General features: G+C 47.1%; 1 long non-coding RNA gene, 7 other non-coding genes and 1 pseudogene across 8 annotated transcripts; 7 read left to right on the plus strand and 2 right to left on the minus strand.

Moving 5' to 3' along the window:
• The first annotated feature begins 1,253 nt into the window (after window positions 1–1,253).
• On the plus strand, window positions 1,254–2,808 carry LOC138432517 (uncharacterized). Its single transcript, XR_011253882.1, has 2 exons — window positions 1,254–1,344; window positions 1,793–2,808. It is a non-coding gene; the product is annotated as an uncharacterized lncRNA (long non-coding RNA).
• Window positions 1,463–1,626, plus strand: LOC138431713 (U1 spliceosomal RNA). The gene has a single exon (XR_011253857.1). It is a non-coding gene; the product is annotated as a U1 spliceosomal RNA (small nuclear RNA).
• Window positions 2,809–9,363: 6,555 nt separating the features above from the next.
• Window positions 9,364–9,435, minus strand: TRNAQ-CUG (transfer RNA glutamine (anticodon CUG)). Its single transcript has one exon. It is a non-coding gene; the product is annotated as a tRNA-Gln (tRNA).
• A 2,036-nt stretch (window positions 9,436–11,471) lies between these two features.
• LOC138429579 (leukemia NUP98 fusion partner 1-like) lies at window positions 11,472–12,041 on the plus strand (annotated as a pseudogene).
• Window positions 12,042–17,080: 5,039 nt separating this feature from the next.
• On the plus strand, window positions 17,081–17,154 carry TRNAN-GUU (transfer RNA asparagine (anticodon GUU)). Its single transcript has one exon. It is a non-coding gene; the product is annotated as a tRNA-Asn (tRNA).
• A 605-nt stretch (window positions 17,155–17,759) lies between these two features.
• Window positions 17,760–17,832, plus strand: TRNAV-CAC (transfer RNA valine (anticodon CAC)). The gene has a single exon. It is a non-coding gene; the product is annotated as a tRNA-Val (tRNA).
• A 497-nt stretch (window positions 17,833–18,329) lies between these two features.
• Window positions 18,330–18,401, plus strand: TRNAE-UUC (transfer RNA glutamic acid (anticodon UUC)). The gene has a single exon. It is a non-coding gene; the product is annotated as a tRNA-Glu (tRNA).
• A 762-nt stretch (window positions 18,402–19,163) lies between these two features.
• On the minus strand, window positions 19,164–19,234 carry TRNAG-CCC (transfer RNA glycine (anticodon CCC)). Its single transcript has one exon. It is a non-coding gene; the product is annotated as a tRNA-Gly (tRNA).
• Window positions 19,235–26,505: 7,271 nt separating this feature from the next.
• TRNAH-GUG (transfer RNA histidin (anticodon GUG)) lies at window positions 26,506–26,577 on the plus strand. Its single transcript has one exon. It is a non-coding gene; the product is annotated as a tRNA-His (tRNA).
• The last annotated feature ends 608 nt before the right edge of the window (window positions 26,578–27,185 follow it).

Consider the following 27,185-nt stretch of genomic DNA (forward strand, 5'->3'; position numbering starts at 1 on the left):
GTCATCTGCATAGTTTGGTTAATCTCAGAGTTGATTTCCTTTAGGATTGACTGGTTGGATTTCCTTGCTGTCCCAAGGACTCTCAAGAGTCTTACCCAGCACCCACAAATCGAAACCGTCGATTCTTCTGGCTCTCAGTCACCGTCCGCAGTGATTTCGGAGCACAGGAAAATAAAATCTGCCATGGTTTCCACTTTTTCCCCATCTATTTGCCATGAAGTGATGGGACCAGATGCCACGATCTTAGTTTTGGGAATGTTGAGCTTTAAGCCAACTTTTTCGCTCTCCTCTTTCCCTTTCATCAAGAGGCTCTTTAGTTCCTCTTTGCTTTCTGCCATCAGAGTGGTATCATCTGCATATCTGAGGTTGTTGATGTTTCTCTGGGCAATCTTGACTCCATCTTGGGAGGCATCCAGCCTGGCACTTTGCATGATGTACTCTGCATATAAGTTAAATACGCAGGGAGGCAATATTTTACAGCCTTGACATACTCCTTTCCCAATTTTGAACTTTATTGTACCTAGGTTTAATAAATAAGACCCTGTTATATCTTTTGCGAGGAAAATAACTTGATATGATGAAAGCTTAAAGTAAATGTAAAAGAGATAAGAGCTTTGGGTAAGCTCTTAAAAAAAATTATGGTTTAGAGATGTCTGCTTCAAATGATCTTTCCAGATATTTGGTAAAGTCCTAGAGTTGTGCTGAGACTTAACTGATGGAAGTTAATTAGGTAGTTTCAAAAAAGAAAATAAGATACTGAGACATCGATTACTGAATAAACTAAGGCATTTAGGAATACTAATAAAAAATGTTTGAACCAAACATAAGTGAAATTCTCAGTCAGTGACATTGAATTCTGAAGAACAGAAGTTCACGGCCAGTCGCGACGCTTAGTGCGTTTTACTAGACATACACACAATACTACATCACAAAGACAACTGGATTTGAAAGGAACCGGTTTCCCCTGGACTGCTAAATGTTCCGTTCTCCCCATTGAACGCTGTTATTTGAAAAAAGGTGCACAGGCTTCAGCCGATCGCCAGACCGGGACTGGGCAGGACAAAAGAGGCAGGCAGCCGCGCGCGCCCAGGAGCGGGAGGCGGACGTCACGTCCCCCAGAGGGCGCCCTCCGCCGGGTTGGCTGGGCCGGACGGCGTGGGAGGAGGGAGGCGGGGACTAGGGCGGGGCGTGGGCTGGAGGGCAGCGCGGGTTCCCGTGACGTCACGGACGGGGCGTGTCGTATGTAGATATCCGAGCGCAGGGGCTGCTGGTCCGTCATCTGGCACTTAAACACGACATGGTCTCCCGTGGCGTGGGAGAGAACTGAGGAGTTTTTGCTTGAAAGTGCGTGGATCCTTTGTGTGGAAGGTCCAAGAAGGCTCGGGGATGCGGGGAGGAAAGTGAGCGTGTGTGTACAGTGCAGGGCGTATGAGGTTGTGGTGGGGCGGCAGGCAAGGAACTCATACTTACCTGGCAGGGGAGATACCATGATCACGAAGGTGGTTTTCCCAGGGCGAGGCTTATCCATTGCACTCCGGATGTGCTGACCCCTGCGATTTCCCCAAATGTGGGAAACTCGACTGCATAATTTGTGGTAGTGGGGGACTGCGTTCGCGCTTTCCCCTGGTTTCTCTGTAGAAAGGCAGAAAAGTCGGCGGTGGTATAAGCTGCGGGAGTGTTGCTGTACGTGACCACCCGAAACAGCGTGGAGGGAAATGCCGTGGGTCTGTTGGTGGGCTCGACTTCCAGTAAACTGCAGCCATTGGTTCTGGGGGTGCTGTTGTCTCTCTAGGAAAGTCACGGAACGTTTCCTTACCGATTTCGTGGCAGACTCGCTCATGAACGCTGTCTCGAGCTCTTCGTGGAAACTTTGTGCGAGAGAGAAGGCCTTGCCTGGGGCGCAGGATCCGGTTCAACCAGAGAGGCCCTTTCCTGGGCCAGACACACCAAGTCGGCTGAGAAGGCAGAAGGCGCCCCGTGACGGACTTCTCGTCGTCGTCGGCCTGTCTTGTCAGAGGTTGCCACTAGCCATTTTCCTACCAGTGTCTTGCTGTCAGAGGCTTCATTTCTTGCGCGGTCAGCTGCCTTGCTTATTACACGCCTTAGTCATCGCTGGAGATACTGCTTAGATACTATCCTCCCACTCACCCCTTCCCACCCCAGGCAGGCCTCTTCGCATTTCTGGATCCAGTTCTCTCTTCAGTCAGCTCAGTCGCTCAGTCGTGTCCGACTCTTTGCGACCCCATGAATCGCAGCTGCCAGGCCTCCCTGTCCATCACCAACTCCCGGAGTTCACTCAGACTCGCGTCCATCGAGTCCGTGATGCCATCCAGCCATCTCATCCTCGGTCGTCCCCTTCTCCTCCTGCCCCCAATCCCTCCCAGCATCAGAGTCTTTTCCAATGAGTCAGCTCTTCGCATGAGGTGGCCAAAGTACTGGAGCTTCAGCTTTAGCATCATTCCTTCCAAAGAAATCCCAGGGTTGATCTCCTTCAGAATGGACCGGTTGGATCTCCTTGCAGTCCGAGGGACTCTCAAGAGTCTTCTCCAACACCGCAGTTCAAAAGCATCAATTCTTCAGCGCTCAGCCTTGTTCACAGTCCAACTCTCACATCCATACATGACCACTGGAAAAACGGTAGCCTTGACTAGACGGACCTTAGTGGGCAAAGTAATGTCTCTGCTTTTGAATATGCTATCTAGGTTGGTCATAACTTTTCTTCCAAGGAGTAAGCGTCTTTTAATTTCATGGCTGCAATCACCATCTGCAGTGATTTTGGAGCCCCCCCAAATAAAGTCTGACACTGTTTCCACTGTTTCTCCATCTATTTCCCACGGAGTGATGGGGACCGGATGTCATGATCTTCGTTTTCTGAATGTTGAACTTTAAGCCAGCTTTTTCACTCTCCTCTTTTACTTTCATCAAGAGGCTTTTTAGCTCCTCTTCACTTTCTGCCATAAGGGTGGTGTCATCTGCATATCTGAGGTTATTGATATTTCTCCCGGCAATCTTGATTCCAGCTTGTGTTTCTTCCAGTCCGGCGTTTCTCATGATGTACTCTGCATAGAAGTTCAACAAGCAGGGTGACAATATACAGCCTTGACGTACTCCTTTTCCTATTTGGAACCAGTCTGTTGTTCCATGTCCAGTTCTAACTGTTGCTTCCTGGCCTGCATACAGATTTCTCAAGAGGCAGGTTAGGTGGTCTGGTATTCCCATCTCTTTCAGAATTTTCCACAGTTTATTGTGATCCACACAGTCAAAAGCTTTGGCATAGTCCATAAAGCAGAAGTAGATGTTTTTCTGGAACTCTCTTGCTTTTTCGATGATCCAGCGGATGTTGGCAATTTGATCTCTGGTTCCTCTGCCTTTTCTAAAACCAGCTTGAACATCAGGAAGTTCACGGTTCACGTATTACTGAAGCCTAGCTTGGAGAATTTTGAGCATTACTTTACTAGCGTGTGAGATGAGTGCAATTGTGCGGTAGTTTGAGCATTCTTTGGCATTGCCTTTCTTTGGGATTGGAATGAAAACTGACCTTTTCCAGTCCTGTGGCCACTGCTGAGTTTTCCAAATTTGCTGGCATAAACCGCCTTTTCTCTCTAGGCCTTCTCCTGTTACCTTCCCAGTCAGAAAGCAGTACCTCTGTTTCAGCCTCGATTGTGCACCTGACAATGCTTCAGTAGTTGGCAAACTAGGAAACCTCCTTAACATCCCTTCTCCTTAAATGGCAGTAGAAATCGTACCTAACGTGTTTTGTTTTGTTTTGTTTTGTTTTTTCTTTTCTTTCGGTCAAAAGTAGTTTTCCTTTTCTTCCTGTGTGAAAACATTGAGCTACAGATTAGAAGAAAACCCCAGGCCGAGTTGTGGGCCGTTTTGTGGGCTATTCGACAACCCCTTTCTCAGGATGTGTTGTGCTCACTTCTGATTCACAAAGTCCTCCTGGCAAATAGAAACCACTGGGCCAAACAGAAAAGGCAGGCCCATGGCGGGAAGGGCTGTCCTCCCCCTCGTGGCTGCCTCGGGGATGGCACTCGTAGATCCGCTCAGCCCCAAGAAGCCTCTGAGATCGGAGGAGGTGCTGGCAGTGGGCCTGGGAGTGGGGTGATGCTTAAGGGTAGGTCCAAAGAAAACTAACCGGAAAGCACACAGGATGCAGATGGAGGATCTAGGTCATTGAAAGTGAAAGTAGAACATCCTACTCTGTCTCCCCAACAGCGGGAGATTGCTTTGCTCAAATAGGAACTATCTGCACCAAGACCAAGGTTAATTTTTAGTGGCTTACTGATGAGAAAACCGGTTTTAGGATTTTTTAACAGATTTCCTCACCCTCAAGGTTGTGCACGCTGTAAGGCTCTGGACCCCTGATGGAGGAGTTTCTGACCCAAAGAAGCTGATCAGTAAATAACACCGTGAGGAAGACCGGCTTGGATATTGGTTTCCAGGCCTGTCAGCAGACACACCGAGGTTATTAGGAAGACACTGGGAGTGGGTCTGCAGTTAGGAACGCAGCTTCTGGGGGGTGCGGGGTGGGGCCTCCTTTTCAGTCCTGTTGCCACCACTGGCCTTCCGGTTTGACCTTGGGCCGACTCCCCCGTTTGCTAGGCCAATTTGCAAGTGTCATGTGAAAATAATAGTCATAAAGTACTTCATAAAGTTGTTGTGTAGATTAAATGGGATAATCAGAAATACACCTGTGGCTTATATTACGTATGTCCTGATAGGAAACAATCAAAGGTGAGCTTGTAACTCTTCAATAAATTGTCTTTGTGAATGTAACATCCATTCAAAGTAAATTCGTATTAAAGAATTTAAAAAATGTAAATGGAATTTGTAAAGCATAAGCCCACAAAAGGGACTTGCTTGTAGCAGCTTTGTTCGTAATAGTCCCCAAATTGAAAACATTTCAAATGTCCATCATGAGGTGAATAGATATATAGGATTGTGACATATTCATTCAAAGGAATAGTACTCCTCGCTAAAGTGGTACAAATACCTGATACATGGCAACGGTATGGGTAACTCTCAAACGCATCATGCTGAGTGAGGGAAAAAGTACATGCTCTGGGGTTCCATTTATGTGAATTTCGAGAACTGAAAAATCGATCCACAGAGACAGGCCCGATATCACTGATGACCTGCATCAGGGAGCGGCGGTAGGGGGACTGACTGCAAAGGGGCACAGAGGACCGTCTGGAGTTCCGGAGATATTCTTTTTCCTTGAACAGGATAGTGGTTCCATGGCTACGTTCGTTTGCCAAAAGCCATCAAACTTGAAATGGATGCGTTGTATTATTTTCAAATTATACCTTAAGACATTTGATTTTTAAAAGTAATGAGAAGAATCATTCCCAAATTTAATGTCTTAATTAAATTATTATTATAAGCCTTAGGGAATCCTTTCAGAAAAGCATCTCTCGTGTAAACAATTTAATTGAAAGTTCAACAATTTCTTTATTTTTCTTCCATTAAATTTATGCACTATCAAGTTGAATGCTTAAAAATAAAAATAGAATCTATAAGAGCTCTATTTTGTAAAAGTATGGTGGTGGTTTAGTCACTAAGTCGTGTCCGATTCTTGTGACCCCATGGACTGTAGCCTGCCAGGCTCCTCTGTCCATGGGATTCTCCAAGCAAGAATACTGGAGAGGGTTGCCATTTCCTTCTCCAGGGGATCTTCCCGACCCAGGAATCAAACCCGGGTGTCCTGCATTGCAGGCAGATTCTTTACCAACTGAGCTACGATGTATTTTTTCCCTCTCTGTTGATATACCGAAATGACTCTGTCAATATGTAACTACCTTAACAGAAGTTATTTTTGAATTTAAGATGTCTCAAAATTTTACATATTTGTATTTTCTGCAGCATTTGAATTTTATAAACTAAGCATATATATGTTTTGCGAAAACTTAGAAGAACAGTAGTTAATTCCGGGGGTTGGGACTACGGGTGACAGCTTATTTTCTGACATACATATATTTAGACAGAGTGCCTGAAGAAGTGTGGGCGGAGGTTCGTAGGAGGCAGTGATCAAAACCATCGCCAAGAAAAAGAAATGCAGAAAGGCAAAATGGTTGTCTGAGGAGGCCTTACAAACAGCTGAGAAAAGAAAGGAAGCGAAAGGCAAAGGAGAAAAGGAAAGATATACCCATCTGAATGCAGAGTTCCAAAGAATAGCAAGGAGAGATAAGAAAGCCTTCCTCAGTGAACAATGCAAACAAATAGAGGGAAAGAAACAATAGAATAGGAAAGACTAGAGATCTCTTCAAGACAATTAGAGGTACCAAGGGAACCTTTCATGCGAGGACGGACACAATAAAGGACAGAAACGGTCCTGTATTCTGGCAAGAATACACAGAAGAACTATACAAAAGAGTTCTTCATGACCCAGATAACCACGATGGTGTGATCACTGACCTAGAGCCTTCAGTGTGATCACTGAAGTCAAGTGGGCCTTAGGAAGCATCACTACGAACTAAGCTAGTGGAGGTGATGGAATTCCAGCTGAGCTATTTCAAATCCTAAAAGATGATGCTGTGAAAGTGCTACACTCATCCTGCCGGCAAATTTGGAACACTCAGCAGTGGCCAACAAATAGCTTTGTCTAGTCAAAGCTATGGTTTTTCCAGTAGTCGTTTATGGGTGTGAGAGTTGGACCATCAAGAAAGCAGAGCGCCAAAGAATTGAAGCTTTTGAACTGTGGTGTTGGAGAAGACTCTTGAGAGTCCCTTGGACTGCAAGGAGACCCAACCAGTCAATCGTAAAGGAGATCAGCCCCAAATATTCTTTGGAAGGACTGGTGCTGAAGCTGAAGCTCCAATACTTTGGCCACCCGATGCGAAGAACTGACTCGCTGGAAAAGCCCCTGACGCTGGGAAAGATTGAAGGCGGGAGGAGAAGAGGACGGCAGAGGAGGAGATGGTTGGATGGTTGGATCACCGACGGGATGGACTTGAGTTTGAGCAGGCTCCAGGAGTTGGTGATGGACAGGGAAGCCTGGGGTGCTGCAGCCCATGGGGTCGCAAAGAGTTGGACACGACTGAGCGACTGAACTGAATGCCTGTTACGTGACTCCTCTTGCGTGTTTTTTCAAAAGAAATATACGGACTTTAATTTCTTGTCAAGCGTTTTTACGGTTTGTGTTCCTCTTTGACTGGTAGGATATCCTGTGGAGCCAGGAAGGCTTCAGTTCAAATTCTTGCTTTCAAATCCCACTCACTGACTGACTTGACAAGTTACTTAACCTTTCTATGTCTCAGGTTCCTCATATGTGAAATGAGGATGATGACATGATGCAAGCCTTTTGAAAGGATTAAGTGAGTAAACCCATTTAAAACTTGTAGACCATGCCTGGGCACTTTGCATGTCTTCACTGGGTGTAAGCTCTTGCATTTTGGGAGCAACACTGCATAAAGATTGGGTGTGATTTTATTTGTTACTGACACTTCTCAGTGACTATGAACCTTCCTAGAGAGACGAAAGCCGTGACCTCCTGGACTGAGAGCGTCTGCCCGTCTACTAGCTCATGTGATCAGCCCATCAAAGGGGGAATAATGGGCCGATTGCTTGCTTCGAGAATGCCCGCCGCCCCCAAATTTATGGTTTTACAGTGGAAAACATTCCTACACATGACACAAGACCCAGAATTTTATGAGTGGTACATATAATTATACAAACATTTAATTTGGAAACACAAGCAGTGAGCTTTACTCATATAATGTGTACTTATATATTATATACAGGTACATATGCCCCAAATTTGTTATGGGAAAAAGCAGACCCTGATCCCATCCCACATTTCTTTTCTTCAAAGAACAAACGCTTTAAGATCAGGAAACCGACTGGCTGTTTATCTCCTTATCTCTAAATAAATATTGATGCTCCGATTTTCCAGGTTCCCACCCCAGATGCTGCAGACCGGCCTGAAAAGGGGAAAGTGGGGTGTGTGTGGTTCCCTGCCTGCCAGTCATCTCCAAGGCAGCCGCCAGGACTTCCACTCACTTGCAGGCCCACACAGCCCACCTCACGACTCCGCACGGAACCGCAAACGGAACTTTGCCAGAACAATTGCCAGGCCAGCAGCTTTGCGATCTGGGGTGAACTGGGTTCCCGGACACTTCAGGAAAGGGTGGCAGCTGCTCCAGCGTCAGGCGCTGTGAGTCGCCCCAACCCAGGGACCGCCCCGCCAGGGTACCCGCTCGCTTCTCTCCCTGCCAGTCCCTGTCTCCCTTCGGGTTCATCCTCTGTTCTCTCCTGCTCTTGACCTTCCGGCGATCTTTTCGCCGGCCTCACACCTTTCTTTGGAGGAGGAAATGGCAACCCACTCCAGTATTCTTGCCTGGAGAATCCCATGGACAGGGGAGCCTGGCGGGCTACAGTCCATGGGGTTGCAAAGAGTCGGACACGACTGAGCACAGAGCACGCGCGCACCCCTTTCTTTTTCCATCCTCCAAAGACAGCTGCGTCATTGAGTCCTTTGTAACCGCTGAAAGTCCCAAATTACAAGCGTCGGAGAGACGCTCCTTAGAACGGCGAAGGGAGCACCTAAACTAGCTATTCAGGGCCATCACGGGCCTCATCCGTGTTTTTCTCCCGAGCAGTAGAGGACACAAGCGGGGTGTCTTCTCGGTGGAGGAGAGTCCCGGCAGGACGAAGCGGGCCCGGCCGGGGGTGCGGACTCCGAGCGGCTCGTCTCCCCTTCGGCCCCCGAGCAGCCTGGCCGGGCGGCCGTGGGTCAGGGACCTGGGGTCTCCTCGGACGCCGGAATCCGCGACGCGCGCTCCTCTTTCGGGCTGAGCTTGGGACCAAAGGAGGAGATTTCCAGGAGTCAAGGTTCAAATCTTGGCGGAACAGCGGCTTTGCGTGCCCAGCGGGGACTTAGGAGCGAGAAACTCTGAATAAAATCAAAATAAACTGGGATAGGGTCAATAACAATTCAGAATAATAGAGAACCTGACTAAAACACGCTTCTGCCCATTCAGGTCTGGAACCCTGGACCGGAAAGCTGCCATCCTGGCTGGTCAGCGACATCGCAGGCCCTCCCCGGCACCATTTACTCACAGGGACAAGGCGTGCGGTGCGAAGCCCCCTCGCGGGGCAGGACTCCGAGGGCTCAGCCTCTGCCTTTCACTCCAGAGGCCCAGGGGACCCGACGAGGGGGCGGCACTGGCTGGGCCGCTGCGCCCCTGGCCGGGGCTTGAAGGGCAGAGATGGGCAGAGCCGCCCGGGTCCAGCGCGGACGCCCCAGGTCGGTCCCACACCTGTCCGCCGTGTCCGTGTGAACCACGCCGCTGAGGGTCGCGGGAGACCTCCGGCGGGTCCTATTAGGGGCGTAAAAAGTGTCCTTCTTCTAACTAGGCAGAAAGGTCCCACCGAGATTTGAACTCGGATCGCTGGATTCAGAGTCCAGAGTGCTCACCATTACACCATGGAACCCCCTCAGGAGCCACCTGGCTTCCATCGCCAGAGAACGGGATACGCTTCTTTAGCCTCCATACGTCCCACCCCTAAGCTCAGGGCAGTTCTTCTAAGGCCCTGAGGAGACTCCAATACGGTTGACTCCCGTGGGTGCTCATCCCTCTCGCTTTCTCTCTGCTCCTCTCCTTTGATCGACTCAGCTCACTCTCACCTCAGAAAATGAGGTGAAATCCACTTTGGGTTTTGTTCCAGGGAGGACCCCCTTAGCTCTCCATCACCAACCGCAGAGTCTGCCTAGGTTAACCAGAGTGTCCCACCCTGAGGTAAAATTTCTGCAAATAAGAGTGTTATTTTCCTTTTCTTTGCCTTCACCCTTTTCCCATAGCCCAGAGGGGGCAGATGGTTGTCAGGGCAGGAGGCGGGGTTTCCTGGGCCCTTAGTTTTCTCACAGCGCTGATTACACTCCTAAGCGGCCACCACCTGTTACGTGTAACATACAAAGTGTGTCACCGGCGGAGTGGGAATGGAGGCAGGAGGACTCTTCTTCTTCATATATTTCTGATTTGGAGAGGGGTAAGTTGTTCTCACAACAAGTGTCTATTTGTTAGAGTTACCATGTAAGTAAGAATAACTATTTACATAGAACAGTCAGACAAACCAGCTATACTCACCTAAAAGTGAAGTCAATGTCGCTCAGTCGTGTCCAACTCTTTGCGACCCCACAGACTGTAGCCCGCCAGGCTCCACTGTCCAAGAGATTCTCCGGGCAAGAATACTGGAGTGGGTGGCCATTCCCTTCTCCAGGGGATCTTCCGAAATCAGAGATTTAACCCGGGTCTGCTGTGTTGCAGGCAGATTCTTTTTACCTGCTGGCCCACCAGGAAAGCCCCATACTCACCTGGGGTGACTGAAGATCAACCGCATGTGGTGGAGGACACGAGACAGGGCTCTGACACTTAGGCAGTCACAGACTCTTTGGTCAGGTCGGTCAAGTCAGTTTCTCCCCCATTTCTTAACATATCAAACCCAGAAATTGCAGTTTAAAAAAAGGCGTACAAATATCAAGGCACCCAAGAGCACTGATTGCTGAATCATAGAGGATGCACATCCGAGTTGTCTTAAGTATAGACAGTATTTACAAACACAAAATACCACCAGACTAAATATTTACATGTAGAATAGATATAAATCCTATCATGGCTCAGAGTAATCATCTTTACTTCTGCATAGTATCCTAAAACTGTTTCTTCCCTAATCCGATACACAGAACAGAAAAAGATAGCACCTGTTTTTAGCCGGCCAAAAAAGAGTCAGAAAGAAGCCCAGTGTTGCCTGGAGATGTATTTTGTCCCCAGAGACTGGACAGAGATTGACTCAAGGAGGAAGGAGGCAAAGGGGAGGTGGGAGGCTCTTGTTATGAGGAGGAAGTTCACAGCTCCAGGGTGAGAGGATGAAACTTCTTGGAAACTCAAGATGTTGAGTGGTAAAGAACAGCACAAAGGGCTTCACCAGGAGAACTTGAAGAAGGGTCAAGGTTTATGGGTACAAGGACCTGAAATGGACTCTGACTGATACAGGAAGAAAAGAAATCCCTGGGTTTTCTCGTTACCACCACGTTGGCGCTGCTTAGAGCCCTGCGGCCATTAGCTCGGCTGTCTGTGCGTGTGTCCTGGGGAACCATCGGGTTGGAGGGACTTTTCAAAATGTGGGAGGAAAGAGCCAAAAGCTGAAGACAGCCCGATATCACCAGTCTTCTTAGCTCTACCATCGCCAGATTTTAGTTTGGAAGAATTTGAGGTTATTGAGGGCAACGGCAGATGGCAGAAACCAGACTCGGTGGAAATCTAGGTTGGCTCCAGTTGAAACAGCTTGAACCGGGTCCCTGCGACTCACCTTCTGCACCAATTACGAGAGCAATGACATCGAAATGAGTGGGTAGAAATGAGAAGACCCAGAGTTCCCATCTTTCCTGCCCTGCTCCTCTCCATCTGCACTCTGCCTTGACCTACCCATGGGACCCCTCAAGGCATGCCAGGTACTTCCTCCAAGACCTATTTAGGGACAGGCCTTGGATATTCTGAAGCACCTTTACATGGAGCACAAAGATGATGATGATGATGATGATGATGTGTCTTTTGCCAAATGGATGAGCAGCTTCTGGCGTCACGGATGGATAGAGGAGGACGAGCGAGGACTCCGGGCCCACCGTGGATCACAAGACGCCAGTTACAGGAAAAGCTCCCTGCCCTGCCCACTTCCTGTGCTTCCCAGAATGATGTCATCTGCCAGCCATCCTAGAAGGTATTCTTATGAGGACCAGGGATTTCGATGTTCAGAATCACAGACAGTGCTCAGGGGATGGGTCATTCAAGGAGCCATTGGAATCAAAAGGAAGATCCCATTCCAAAATTCAGTCATTTTCAGACTCCTTTGAACAGCAACTGTGCTTTAGAACCAAACGTTCCATCTCTTTGGGACCTGAGAGCAGAAAGGAGAGAAATGAGAGAGAACGCCAGTTTCTGGAAGTGAGGTCTTGCAAGAAAGTGGAGGAAAAAAGGAGCTCTAGGAAGGAAGAGCGTGGAGAAGCGTACCTGCCCACCCTGTCTGAAAAAGCGCTCAAATAACCCTTTGCTTCCACACCACGACTACCGACGCTGCTGTTTTTTGAGCCCCAATTCAACAGACCCAGGAACGGTACCTGTAAGAGAGTCTGCAGATGCTGAGTGACTCAGGTGGGTGGTTGATTCAGCTGCTCCCCAAGACAGCTTGCATCATACCCCATCTGCTTTTCAGAGGTGCTCTGCTCCTCTGCTCTGTTGCCCTTTTAGGGGAATAGAAAGAATAAAAGGTATTTTAATAGAATAAAGTTATTCTTCAAAATGTAAAGAGGGAGATTTAAAGAGCCACCCACACATCTTCACCAACCCTTCTTCCACTAAGTAAAAGTCATTGGTGTGACTCAAAAAAAAAAAAAAAAGAAAAGAAAGAAAAGAAAAGAAAAAAAAGAAATCCCTGGAAAGTATGTTGAGAGATCACAGAATGGCCAGGAAACCCGGAGAACCGGGCTCTCACAAGGGGCAAGGACAGAATCAGGTGAGGTTAGAACTGGGATGGGTGGAGATGCGTTTTCTTCCCATTTCCTCCAGCCTGCACATCGGTCCCTGACCTGCAAGCAGAGACCTGGCGATGAAGGGCGGCCGAGCTACAGCAGAGCAAACTGCAAGAGCAATCATGGGAAACTTTGTCTTGATTCTGTTTACACAAAATCTAGAAGCAGCAAGCTAATTCAAGGTGAAATAAATAAGGGTAAGGGTTTGTCAAAAGATTCTGAGGATAATGACAATATTTATGATTTCTCTGCTTTTGACATTAGATCCAGTGGTTTCTAAACACAGGCACACCTGACAACAACAGACTGAAGTAAAATGCTCTCCTTGCTCCCATTTTTACAGCAGCAAGAAGGGAAGCACAAGAAGTTTTCTCTAATTTGTCTAAGGCCACATAAAGTGAAGTCGCTCAGCCCTGTGTGACTCTCTGGGACCCCATGGACCGTAGCCCACCAGGCTCCTCCATCCATGGAATTTTCCAGGCAAGAATACTGGAGTGGGTTGCCATTTCCTTCTCCAGGAGATCTTCCCGACGCAGGGATCAAACCTGGGTCTCCCGCATTGCAGACGGATGCTCTACCGTCCAAACCAGCAGGGAAGCCCCTAAGCGCACATAAGGACAGATCTATTTTTACAACCCAGAATTTGTGCACCTGAGCACAGCTTAGTTGGGTCTTTCTTCTCAAAAGTGGGTGTGTCAAGATTTCTCAGCTGTAGGGATGGGAAGAAGACCAAGAAGAGGCGAGAAGGCAAGAGAGGGAGGAGGGAAGGGTAGAAGCACAAATTCTTTTATTCTCTCCTTCCTCCCCTCTCCTTTTGCCTCCTTCATTCTTGGGTCTGCCAGCCCTCTCCCTCCTTCCCCACTCTACTACCGGACTGAAGCAATGTTCACCTCTAGGGATCCTGGCCCAAGTCTCCTGGGAGGTCTCAATGACCTCCCCACAAACCCGCCTTCCCCGCTTGGTTTTCACCCTTTCCCGCTCCCAGGTGGACCCCACAGAACGCAGCCTACCCAGCTGGGCGCTCCACCCGGCAGGCAGTGCTCTGGAGACCTTTCCGTTGCCCACCCAATGGGGTGCTGCGAAATCCAAAAACCGGGATAAAGGCATTTAAAACCTACTCAAACTCTTCCAGAAAATTGCAGAGGAAGGTAAACTTCCAAACTCATTCTATGAGGCCACCATCACCCTAATACCAAAACCTGACAAAGATACCACAAAAAAAGAAAACTGCAGGCCAATATCACTGATGAACATAGATACAAAAATCCTTAACAAGATTCTAGCAATCAGAATCCAACAACACATTAGAAAGATCATACACCACAACCAAGTGGGCTTTATCCCAGGGATGCGAGGATTCTTCAATATCCGCAAACCAATCAATGTAATACACCACATTAACAAATTGAAAAATAAAAGCTGTATGATTATCTCAATAGATGCAGAGAAAGCCTTTGACAAAATTCAACATCCATTTATGATAAAAACTCTCCAGAAAGCAGGAATAGAAGGAACGTACCTCAACATAATACAAGCTACATATGACAAGCCCATTTTTGACAAACCCATGCCAAACCTTATCCTCAATGGTGAAAAACTGAAAGCATTTCCCCTAAAGTCAGGAACGAGACAAGGGTGCCCACTTTCACCATTACTATTCAACACAGTTTTGGAAGTTTTGGCCACAGCAATCAGAGCAGGAAAAGAAATAAAGGGAATCCAAATTGGAAACGAAGAAGCAAAACTCTCACTGTTTGCAGATGACATGATCCTCTCCACAGAAAACCCTAAAGACTCCACCAGAAAATTACTAGAGCTAATCAATGGATATAGTAATGTTGCAGGATATAAAATCAACACACAGAAATCCCTTTCATTCCTATGCACTAATAATGAGAAAATAGAAAGAGAAATTAAGGAAACAATTCCATTCACCTTTGCAATGAAAAGAATAAGATACTTCGGAATATATCTACCTAAAGAAACTAAAGACCTATATATAGGAAACTGTAAAACACTGGTGAAAGAAATCAAAGAGGACACTAATAGATGGAGAAATATACCATGTTCATGGATTGGAAGAATCAATATAGTGAAAACGAGTATACTACCCAAAGCAATTTATAGATTCAATGCAATCCCTATCAAGCTACCAATGGTACTTTTCCACAGAGCTAGAACAAATAATTTCACAGTTTGTATGGAAATACAAAAAAAACCTCGACTAGCCAAAGCAATCTTGGGAAAGAAGAACGGAACTGGAGGAATCAACCTGCCTGACTTCAGGCTCCACTACAAAGCCACAGTCATCAAGACAGTATGGTACTGGCACAAAGACAGAAATATAGATCAATGGAACAAAATAGAAAGCCCAGAGATAAATCCATGCACCTATGGACACCTTCTCTTTGACAAAGGAGGCAAGAATATACAACGGATTAAAGACAATCTCTTTAACAAGTGGTGCTGGGAAAACTGTCAACCCACTTGCAAAAGAATGAAACTAGAACACTTTCCAACACCATACACAAAAGTAAACTCAAAATGGATTAAAGATCTAAACGTAAGACCAGAAACTATAAAACTCCTAGAGGAGAACATAGGCAAAACACTCTCCGACATAAATCACAGCAGGATCCTCTATGACCCACCTCCCAGAATATTGGAAATGAAAGCAAAAATAAACAAATGGGACCTAATTAAACTTAAAAGCTTCTGCACAACAAAGGAAACTCTAAGCAAGGTGAAAAGACAGCCTTCAGAATGGGAGAAAATAATAGCAAATGAAGCAACTGACAAACAACTAATCTCAAAAATATACAAGCAACTCCTGCAGCTCAATTCCAGAAAAATAAACGACCCAATCAAAAAAAATGGGCCAAAGAACTAAACAGACATTTCTCCCAAGAAGACATACACGTGAAAAGATGCTCACCATCACTCATTATCAGAGAAATGCAAATCAAAACCACAATGAGGTACCATTTCAGGCCAGTCAGAATGGCTGCGATCCAAAAGTCTACAAGCAATAAATGCTGGAGAGGGTGTGGAGAAAAGGAAACCCTCTTACACTGTTGGTGGGGATGCAAACTAGTACAGGCGCTATGGAGAACAGTGTGGAGATTCCTTTAAAAACTGGAAATAGAACTGCCTTATGACCCAGCAATGCCACTGCTGGGCATACACACCGAGGAAACCAGGAGTGAAAGAGACACGTGTACCCCAGTGTTCATCGCAGCACTGTTTATAATAGCCAGGACATGGCAGCAACCTAGATGTCCATCAGCAGATGAATGGATAAGAAAGCCGTGGTATATATACACAATGGAGTATTACTCAGCCATTAAAAAGAATACATTTGAATCAGTTCTAAAGTGGTGGATGAAACTGGAGCTGATTATACAGAGTGAAGTAAGCCAGAAAGAAAAACACCAATACAGTATACTAACACATATATATGGAATTTAGAAAGATGGTAACGATCACCCTGTATGCGAGATAGCAAAAGAGACACAGATGCATAGAACAGTCCTTTGGACTCTGTGGGAGAGGGAGAGGGTGGGATGATTTGGGAGAATGGCATTGAAACATGTATAATATCATATATGAAACGAATCGCCAGTCCAGGTTCAATGCATGATACTGGATGCTTGGGGCTGGCCCGCTGAGAGGACCCAGAGGGATGGTATGGGGAGGGAGGTGGGAGGGGGGTTCAAGATGGGGAACACGTGTATACCTGTGGCAGATTCATGTTGATGTGTGGCAAAACCAATACAATATTGTAAAGCAATTAACCTCCAATTAAAATACATAAATTTACATTTAAAAAATTAAAAAATAAAATAAAACAGGACTGTTCACTTCGAAAACTATTCCGTATTTCCATTCTCGGGGTCTTCATGGGAGGAAGGGCTAAAGACGGCAATGTATTCATCCAAGTCCTGGAGCGTCCCAGCGAGTGCCAGGCTCTGTCCTGGGCGTGCTGACACAGGGCGACCATCCCCGCGACCAATGTGCTTAGTCGCGAAGTCCTGTCCGACTCTTTGCGACCCCATGGACTTAGCCCGCCAGGTTTCTCGGCCCATGGGGATTCTCCAGGCAAGAATACTGGAGTGGGTCGCATGCCCTCCTCCAGGGGATCTTCCCAAACCACGGATTGACCCCGGGTGTCCTGCATTGCAGGCGGATTCTTACGGTCTGAGCCCCCGGGGAAGCCCACTCTGGTGGAAACCGCCTGGTGGACGCAGGAAGCCGAAGCCCAACCTCGGCCCCGGAGGCCTTTGCCAGGGTGGGCAAACTCATTTGTTGGGTGTAGGCGAGGAAACGGGAAGAGCCATCATGGGAGCCCACCGGGTGTTCAGCTGTCCTTGGATCTATTTCGGTTCAAGCCCGGAAGGTTCGAGGCCTGCATGGCGGTTTCTCCCGGGGCGCTGGCATCCGTGGCGGGTAGGGGGCAGGAAAATGGCACCGTTTCTCTGGGGGACAGAACACTCACCCTGGGAATGCGTTAAGTAGGTCTTCTCCAGAGACAGTCCAAAAGAATCCTGTACCGCTGTCTCTGTGGCGCAATCGGTTAGCGCGTTCGGCTGTTAACCGAAAGGTTGGTGGTTCGAGCCCACCCAGGGACGGTGGGGGGTGCCATTTTAGGCAACACCAAAGAGACTCCCTTTTGCCAGGAGGACACCGGAGAAGTGATGCGCCCAACGGACTTTCAGAGAAAGAGCACAGGAGTCAGGTGCAAAGGAACAGCAGCGAGGGCGCGTCCCGGGTGGATTGGAAGCGTCGGTCATTCCTGAGAGCACGGAGCGCTGATCGCCGGCGCCGAGAAGAGGACCACCGAGGCGCGGGTCCGCAGCGCGGGAGGGGCGGCTTCCACACCGCTGGGTTTCGGGGTCACCTGGGCCTCGGGCGCACCCACCGTCCCCGCCTCCTGCGGCTGCCGGGAGCCGGGGAGTCGGCGGGGGCGACCCCTGAACTCAGGGTGCGCAGCTGAGGATCTGAGGATTCTGCGTTGGGTGCGGGGCCCCGAAGGCCACCTGTGGGGGCCCGAGGGGCCTCACTTCAGGGCAGAGGGGGAACCCTAAAGCAGGGCCCTCGGGAGCCGCCGTCTCCGTGCCTGAGAGAGCCTGGGGCTCCAAGGTTCCTCTTTGAGTCATAAGAGTTGGTGGTGTGGTTCGCGGTGGCGGGACCTCGGGATTTCAGGGATACGGTGTTCAGGAATAGGGGTTGTCTCGTTTCCGTAGTGTAGTGGTTATCACGTTCGCCTCACACGCGAAAGGTCCCCGGTTCGAAACCGGGCGGAAACAGGCTTCCTCTTTCTTTTTCTCCCCCGGAGATGTGCCTTCTCATTGGCAAAACCACCAGGCGCGAAAGGCACGGGGTGCGGCAGGGGACGCAGCTGGAGGAAGAGTTGGTGACCACCTGCAAGTCTCTTAATTCAGCGCTAGGAGATCTGGAGGTGGACGGATCCGCTCATCACCCGCCACTCATCACCGAGCCTGAAGACAGAGAAAACCGAGGTTCACAAAGAGAGCAAGACCTGGGCTCGGCAGCACGCAGCGCTACCGCTAGACCAGGAGGGACCCAGTCCGCTACTTTGTGTCCTTGCCCCAGAGCAAAAGCGACGCCCAGGAAAGGAGAGGTGAAGGGCGATGAGCCGCGAGGGCAGGGCTGGGAGCCTTGCACAGCTGCACACAGCCCTGGGCCGCTGCGACGTTGCCTTTCCAGCTCGCTGACTTTCCGAAGGGTCATCTTCCACTCACCTTCCACCTGCAGAGGCTAAACAAGCCTATTTGCCTACAGCTCCCTGGTGGTCTAGTGGCTAGGATTCGGCGCTTTCACCGCCGCGGCCCGGGTTCGATTCCCGGTCAGGGAAAACTTTCTTTCTTCCAGCGTCTGCACGCACACGAGTCTCTCTCTTCCTGCCCAGATCCGGACTGTATTTTGCTTAAAGGTCCAGTGCGGAACATTTCTGCACAGAGTTTCTAAATGCCGCTGAGTGCAGGCCTCGGGGTCCTGGACCTCAGGCTGGCTGTTGGAGCTGAGATGCCATGGACAGCCTGGGCTGGCCAGCTCTGGCCTCCACTCTTTTCTCCTGGCATGGTAAACCCAGACTCTTACTTAACAGAATTTCCATTCAAAGAGAACGTGAGGCTTCCGTTCCAAAAATTCATTAAAATCCCAAACCAAAAGCTTTTGTAAGATACCAAAAGTTTGTAGGAATAGAAACATCCTATATTCTGTACCTAAGTGCCCAGTTAACACCACATTCTTTCTTTCGATAAGAGTTATGACATCACTTGATAGTAACGTGCGGATATCTCGGGATTGTTCCTTTCCTTTGGCGTCCCTCTCAAAGCTAACTTCTGTGGGACCTGTCTTCCAAGGCCAGCGAACAGCTTTACCGTCCGGAAGAGGGCCCTCTTGGCCCTTCAGGCAGCTGGAATCCGCTCTCTGTAGGATGTATAGAAGGGATATGTGTGTTAGTCGCTCAGTCCTTTTGGACTTTTTGCCATCCCTTGGGCCGATTACTCCAGGCAAGAATACTGGAGTAGGTTGCCATTTCCTTCTCCAGGGGAATCTCCCAGCCCAGGTCTCCTGTATGGAACCAGGGAGGACCGAAAAAACACAACCACAATGCATTGGCCGGGAATCGAACCCGGGTCTCCCGCGTGGGAGGCGAGAATTCTACCACTGAACCACCAATGCCACTGTAGGGAAGACGTTTGCAAGGGTATCCTAGAGGCAGGTTTATTCAGGTCTTTCTCAAGTGCATGCCAGTCAGGCCCTGTGCTTGTAGGACGGTCTAGGCTTTCATCCTCCGCCCTCCGCGGCGCCGGCTGCCCTCTGCCCTCTGGCCTCCTGCGGGTTGCTCTGGCGGGCACTCAGGTGTGCTTTGGATCCGTCGGAGTGGTGGAACCGCCTGGTGCTCGTGCTCACCGGCTCAGTCTCGTCCAACTCTTTGCGACCCCTCGGACTCTAGCCCACCAGGCTCCTCTGTCCATGGGATTTCCACGCTCCTTTGCTAGAAACCCATCGAGGCAGTGCAGCTGTCCCCTTGGCTCCTGCCTGGCTCCCCGTGCCCTGCAGGGAGCATAACGTGTACTGTCAGGACACAGAGGGGAAGAATCCTTCCGTGTGGTTGGAGGATGGAGAACCAGATGGGAAATGCTACAAAGAGAGGGGAATATTCTCAAAAGCTTCCCAGAACTGCTGTGTGGGTGCTGTCGGTTGGGTGGCTCCCCTAGGACAAGAATGCTTAGTCTTGTGTTCTGGCCTTGACCCAGTCCCAGGTCCATTCTGAATTCAAGCACAGAGGCACCCTGCTTTCCCACATGTATGTCATTCAGCCTCTCTCCAAAGGGGAGTTCTGAACCACCTTTTCTATCTCAGTGAATAGCAACCACGTGGGTGTTTTGTTTTTTTTTTTTCCTTTCACTTTGTTTTGCTGAAATGTAACTCAGGAATAAAAAAAAGGGTTAGCTTTAGAGAAATTAGTGCTCTCCATGCTACAAACAAGAATAAAATTCAAGTTGATAATAAGGATGACTCTCGAATACTTTTAACACGCTAGAGAATTCTAATACTTGATGTATAAGTACATAGAAAATGTTTGTCCTGTCATGCTCCCAGAGATGACTCCTTGTATGCACCACACTGCTTTAATAATTTTAGTCTAAAAACTCCTTCATGGTGACTTTCAGATTTATTATTATTCGTAAAGTTTAAAATTATGTGTCCTAGTAAATTAAATATACCATATAATATCTTTTAAATCAGGAGTAAGTCTTTTGAGTCTCGAAATCATAGTGACTTAATTATTCCCCTTTCAATTTGGGGTCAATGTTTTTAGCTATCATCTAATATGTGCTTCTAAGTAGCATTTATCTGCCACGATTCAGCTCAATTTACAATTTTAAGATCTATCGTTAAGTTCTTTGACTGATATTAAATCGGTTGAATTAATGTATAATCTTTTCCTGGAGAATTTCTATTTATTTAAGGTAGAAATAACAAAACACTGTTTAAATATAATGCTGCACATATTTTTTATAAATTATATATTGAGGGGCTATAGGTTAACAGCTTAAGAGAACGTGTGGGTACCTTTAGGAGATATTCCTGAATGTAGCCACAATGTCACTTGAGTCCATCCAACACATGGACTCTCTAAGCTGAGAAGTAAGGACCTGTTGTTTACATGAAGTACTCATTTATTTTTTAAAAATTCCTGGTTCTTAGTTACCTGCCTTCTAGATCTCAAGTCACCATTTTTCCATGTGCTATGTAATTCTTTTTTTACTCACTGCTGGGGTCCTTAGGCACTGGCAGGCAGATGAACCTGAGAACATGACAGGTTGTTCTCCTGCTGTGATTTTTATTTGTATCTGTGTGTGTATGTGTGAGTGAGATTCTTATTTTTGATGCCTCCTGGTGTGAATGCACCAAGGAGTGGGACCTTGACTTTGCTCCTGATACAGCAGTTTTCCTGGAGAAGGGCCTGGTATCTGGTGAGCACCTAGTAAGTGCTTGCTGACTGAAGGACTCCTAATGCACATTTGCGGAAAACTGATGAGGAGGATAGAAAGTGGGTAAGATCCACAGCAGCCTAGAGTATAAGGGACAGAGAGAGACAGAAGGGCACACACTCCAAGAGGGTGAGAGAGGGGCAGAGAGAAATGTCCTAGAACCCAGCGACATCCTCGACTGAGTATGGAAAATCCAAAGAGCTCTTGTTTCCTCCTGAGCTTCAACTGAGGAATCGGTGGAAGGGGAACCAAGAACTCTAAGGATCCAGGTTTGTACAAGATGTATTACCGGTGCAGAATTCTGTAGCTTGCAACAATTTTTCTCAAATGAGATAATGTTTCTGGATGTAGCCATGTCCTGCCGAGATATCATACAGAGAGGGTCTCGGGCTTGCAAATGTACCCGTATGTTGGAGGGAGACCCCACATTAGATTGTGTGCATCCAACCAAAGCCAAAATGCAAATCATAAAGGGAAGGGAAGAGGGTAAATATCTGGGACCAGTGGGCTTTTTTTTTTTTTTTTTTAACTCCTGTAATCCATAAGCTGCTCTGCAAGAGGCTCTCCAGAGTCATTCTGGCTGGTCTTGTCTAGACTCAATGACTTGGTCACCACTGAAAACAGTTACAATTATTAGAATACTTTCCAATCAGCTTGGAAGCTTAGCTGCTGAATATGTGCAGTCTCTGGGAAATGTACACATTGTCTTTTCATTGTACCTGCCACTAAGTTGAGTCAGTAGGGCACAAATCCCTTTGTTAGAGTAACAGACAGGTGTGTTGACAATTTCTTGTGATGGCAAGACCGTGAAGAAAAAGACTCTTTCCTTGAGTTGGCAAAATACATTGGAATATAAATTAGCACATCTCTTTAGGGAAAACTAAGAACATAAAGAGATGCCTTCAGTTTCTAGGAAAGGTGCAGTGACAGAAATCAGATTAACCCTCCTTCCTAAATCTCACTCTCCCCCTTTGTCCCACTCTCAAAGGAACAAAAAGCCAAAAAACAAACAAACAAACAAAACAAACCATGAAATACTAGCTTCTAAGACACTGGAAATCAGGCAGCAAAAGACAGCAAGCCCTGAGAGGTGACAAACAAACAAGATGAGTCTTGCCATGGGCCCAGCTTCCTGCTTTCAGTGAGTTCCCAGGCTGGGCACCAAAGAGGAGGATTTGAGGTCAATCCACTGGACTCAAGAAGCTGAGTGTTGGTGGAAAGCAAGGCAGCTGGAGTTCACAGGACAAAGATCCAGTGATTCTTATTTGCAAAGCAGAAGTAGAGACACAGATGTAGAAAAAAAAGGTATGGATATCAAGGGGGGAACTGGAAAGTTAAGGATTTGCCTATATACGCTATTGATGCTATGTATACAGTAAATAACAAATGGGAACCTACTCTATGGTATAGGGAAATACTGGGCGCTCTGTGGTTACCTAAATGAGAAGGAAATCCAAAAAAAAGAGGGGATATATGTACAGCTGATTCACTTTGCTATTATCACAACATCGTAAAAATAGCTATACTTCAATAAAAGTTAATAATAAAAGAAAGAAACATGAAGAAAGGTCCAGTGATGAGAGAGAGTGGGAGAGAGAGAGAATGCTGGGATATGAAAGGGTCTCCCTCAAGTACTCAGCAGAGTAATGATCGGGATATCCTTATGAAGAAAGTGCCTGAGGCCAAGGAAAGAACCTTTTAAAAAGATCCTGGTGCAATGCCTGGTGCTCACATGGGACAAGCAATTGTATTCCATCCCCTCAGACAGACTGGACTACTCCTCACTCATGGGCCATTGGGAAGAACATTCAGAAAACTCTTGTTACACTATTGGGAATAAGCAGCTCTAGACTGACCTACCTAAAAACTCATGAAAGGAAGATCCAAAGGGATCAAACCATTTACAAGTCACTCAAATGTACCCCAGATAAAACTCAAGAAGATTCGTAGGAATACCAAAATAGCCAGTGCCCCAAATGGGAAACGCTGACAATGCCTGGCCTCCAATCAAAGGATGCCAGTCATGCAAAGAGGCAGGAAAACGACAGGTAAGGAGGAGACGAATGAATGAATGAGTCAATGAAATTGAACCAGAAGGGACACAATGTGAAAATCCACAGAGAAGACTTTAACAGTTATCATGATGGCATACATATGTCCAACATGCTAATTAGAAACATAGAACATACAAAAATGGCAAAAAAAAAAAAAATCCAGCTTTAGAGCTGAAAACTATAACATCCAATGCAATAAATTCACCAGATTGAAGAGCAGATTAGACATGGCAGAAAACAACAAAAACAAGATTATGGAACACAAAGCGATGAAAAACTGCTCACAATATCCAAATGGAAACTCACTGTCAAAATAAAATGCTTTTAATGAACATAGTGTCATTGAATAGTCGTTGTTTTTCAGTTGCTAACCTGTGTTTGACTCTTTGTGACTCCATTGACTGCAGCACTCCAGGCCTCCCAGTCCCTCAGTATCTCTCAGGGTTTGCCCAAGTTTGTGTTCATTGAATCGGTGATGCCATCCAACCATCTCATCCTCTGTTTCCCTTTTCTCCTTCTGCCTTCAAACTTTCCCAGCATCAGGGACTTCTCCAAGGAGTCTACCCTTCTCATCGGGTGGCCAAAATATTGGAGTTTCAGCATCATCCTTCCAATGAGTTTTCAGGGTTGATTTCCTTTAGGATTGACTGGTCTGATCTCCTCAGCATCCAAGGGACGTTCAAGAGTCTTCTCTAGCACCGCAGGTCAAAAGCATCAGTCCTTCAGCATTCTGCCTTGTTTATCGTCCGACTCTCGCATTGGTACATGACTACAAGAAAGATCACAGCTTTGACTCTATGGACCTTTGTGGGCAAAGTGATGTCTTTGCTTTTTGATACACTGTCTAGGTTTGTCATAGCTTTCCTTCCAAGAAGCAAGTGTCGTCTAATTTTGTGACTGCAGTCACCATCCACAGTGATTTTAGAGCCCAAGCACAGAAAATTTGTCACTGCTCCCACATTTCCCCCTTCTATTTGCCATGAAGTGATGGGGCTGGGGGCCATGATCTTAGTTTTTTTAATATTGAGTTTTAAGCTGGCTTTTTCACTCTCCTCTCTCACTCTCATCAAGAGGCTCTTGAGTTCCTCTTTGCTTTCAGCCACTAGAGCGGTGTCATCTGCATACCTGAGGTTGCTGGTATTTCTCCCAGCAACCTTGATTCCAGCTTGTAACTCATCCAGCCTGTAACTCATCCAGCCTGGCATTTCCCCTGATGTGCTCTGCATACAAGTTAAATAAACAGGGAGACAGTAAACAGCCTAGTTGTACTCCTTTCTCAATTTTGAGCCAGTCAATTGATCCGTATAAGGTTCTAACTGTTGCTTGTTGACCTGCATACAGGTTTCTCAGGAGACAGGTAAGATGGTCTGGTATTCTCATCTCTTTTAGAGTGTTCCACAGTTTGTTATGATCCACACAGTCAAAGGCTTTAGTGAAGTGAAAGAAACAGAAGTAGATGTTTTTTTCTGGAATTCCCTTGCTTTGTCTATGATCCAGCAACTGTTTGCAATTCGATCTCTGCTTCCTCTGCCTTTTCTAAACCCAGCTTGTACATCTGGAATTTCCCAATTCAAGTTGAATGCTGAAGCCTAGCTTGAAGGATTTTGAGCATAACCTTACTAGCATGGGAAGTGAGCACAAATGTCCAGTACTTTGAACGTTCTTTAGCACTGCCCATTGAATGGTAGCACATCATTGAAAGACCTGATACATGGGTGACTGATGCTCCCCAAAATACCCAGGCACGAGAAACAGTCTTTGGAGGAATAATGTCAGATAATTCCAATCATGGTAAAGATCATAAACCCACTGATCCAAGGAGCCAAATGAACAAAATGAATGAGCACAACAGCACAGAAAAAACACATCTGGTCGCATCGTAATTAAAGTGCTCAAAGCCATTGACAAAGCATACAGTCCCCGAGGGACCAGAGGAAAAAGACCAGATACATACAGAAACAAAAGTACACACGTCAGATTTCATCAGAAGCATAGAGATGAGGATTTCCCATGTGGTCCAGTGGTTAAGACTTGGCCTTCTTGGTGTGAGCTGGATCCCTGGTTGCAGAGCTAAGACCCAATAGGCCTCATGGCAAAAAATAATGATAAAAAAAATAAAAACAAGAAACAGAATTCATATTGTAACAAATTTAATAAAGACTAAAAAGACAGAGAGGAGGCGAGAGAAGCATGGAAGTTATAAGACAGTGGAGCAGCCTCTTCAAAGGACAGAAGCCAAAAAAGTCAAGGTGGAATTCTATTCACTACCCACCTTTAAAGTCCTTCAATATGAAGGTGAATAATGACCATTACAGACATACAAATGCTGAAAGACTTCATCATCAGCAGACCCCCTATACAAGGAATGCTAAAGGAATCCTCCAGGAAGAGCAGCACCACGTGGAAATCTGGATGTACGCACAGGGAGGAAGGAAAAGAGAGATGGTATCCGTATGGGGAAAGTAAAAGATTTTTAATATAAATCTCTATAGAAATATGTAACTGATTAAAAAACAGAACAGTGGATTTGTTACATGCTCAGTAAAGGAGAAGCGTAAAGAAATATGGTTACTGGTTTCACTGCTTCAGGAAATTCTGGACTCCCAGTGACCTAGCCAACCTCCTGTGCATCAAAGACGCCGGACAGGAGGGTAGCAGTAGAGGAGCCCTTTCGCCTTTCCCGGAAAGGTTGCGCAGCGTAGAAAGAGCCACACAGCTTTTCAGTGTTTCAAGGAAGGCTTTCCTAAGGTGTGTTTAGAACAACCAACCTTTCCGTGAACAGCCAAAGGCACTAATAGATAGCGCCACAGAGACACGCTCGAGTAAGATACTTCTCATCCCCATCGATGGGTAATTATCCGCTTCCACGACCGGTGGAGCCACACACATTTCCGAGGGCAGAAACGCGCCAGAGACGCCCCGGGCCGGAGCCGAGGGGGCCAGAGGGGAAGTTGGACACCGGGTGGGCTCCGTACTGGTTCTTTCGGTTCTTTGCTCCGCCTTCACCCGACCGTCTGCACCGCTGGTTTTGCCCTCCCTCGGCTCGGCCGCGGTCGGTGGGGCGGGAGCCGGAACCAGCTAATGGGGAAGGTGGATCCAAAGGGACGAGCGCGAAGAGCTGGAAAAGAAGCCGGCGAGGTAGGGACGAGGACAGCCAGACTTCCCAGAAGGAACGTGCCGCATCCGGGGAGATGAGAATTGGTGTCTTGTTTGATTTTGTTTCCTTTTGTCATAATGTATCAGAATAGAGAGAAAGAGCGGGGAAACCGATGATCGAGCATGAAAGAGAGAAAACGAATACCTGCAGTTTCCAAAAACAAAGCAGCGCAACGATCGGAATCATTTTACGTCAAAGGACAGATATTAAAGACCGTTCTCATCGCTTGGTGTGTGGCGCGCCGTGATCGTATAGTGGTTAGTACTCTGCGTTGTGGCCGCAGCAACCTCGGTTCGAATCCGAGTCACGGCATGACCTCCGTGTTACACGTGGCGTCTGACTTCTTTTTCTTCAACACGGTAATAGTCTACGCTGGGTTCTCCAACATGTGACCGCCCATTCTATCCAGGAAGAAAATTATTAAGGTGTATTCACAGGATAAGATGCCCAGATCATTAATGAACAGCTATTTGATGTGAAATAATCACCAAGATCAAGACGTACCAAAAACATTTTTTTAAGACGTACAAAATATTTTATCAGCCAGGTATGGAAGATACACTTTGATACATGGATGAAGCCCTTTGACACGTTTTCCAGGTAATGCCTATCCATCCCCTGCTACTTTGAACTCTTGAGTTTGTCCTTTGCTCAGTTCACCTGAATGAGTATAGACATTTTACTATATAGGGATTATCAAGCAGAAATTCTGAAGTCAGTTTCACCCTAGCAGGGAAATCACAGAGGTCAGAACGCCGGGAAGACAACGGACAAGGCGTTCCATTGGAGAAAGCACCTTCAAGATCACCGTATCTCTGCTGCCAGCTAACTATAAGCATGGACCCCTCGGGCCACCATCTTTCACTCAGGGTCCCCCTCCTCCCCTCTCCCACCCTTACCAAATCACTCCCTGCCAAGTA

The sequence above is a fragment of the Ovis canadensis genome, chromosome 1 (assembly GCF_042477335.2).
Source record: "Ovis canadensis isolate MfBH-ARS-UI-01 breed Bighorn chromosome 1, ARS-UI_OviCan_v2, whole genome shotgun sequence".
NCBI lineage: Eukaryota > Metazoa > Chordata > Mammalia > Artiodactyla > Bovidae > Ovis > Ovis canadensis.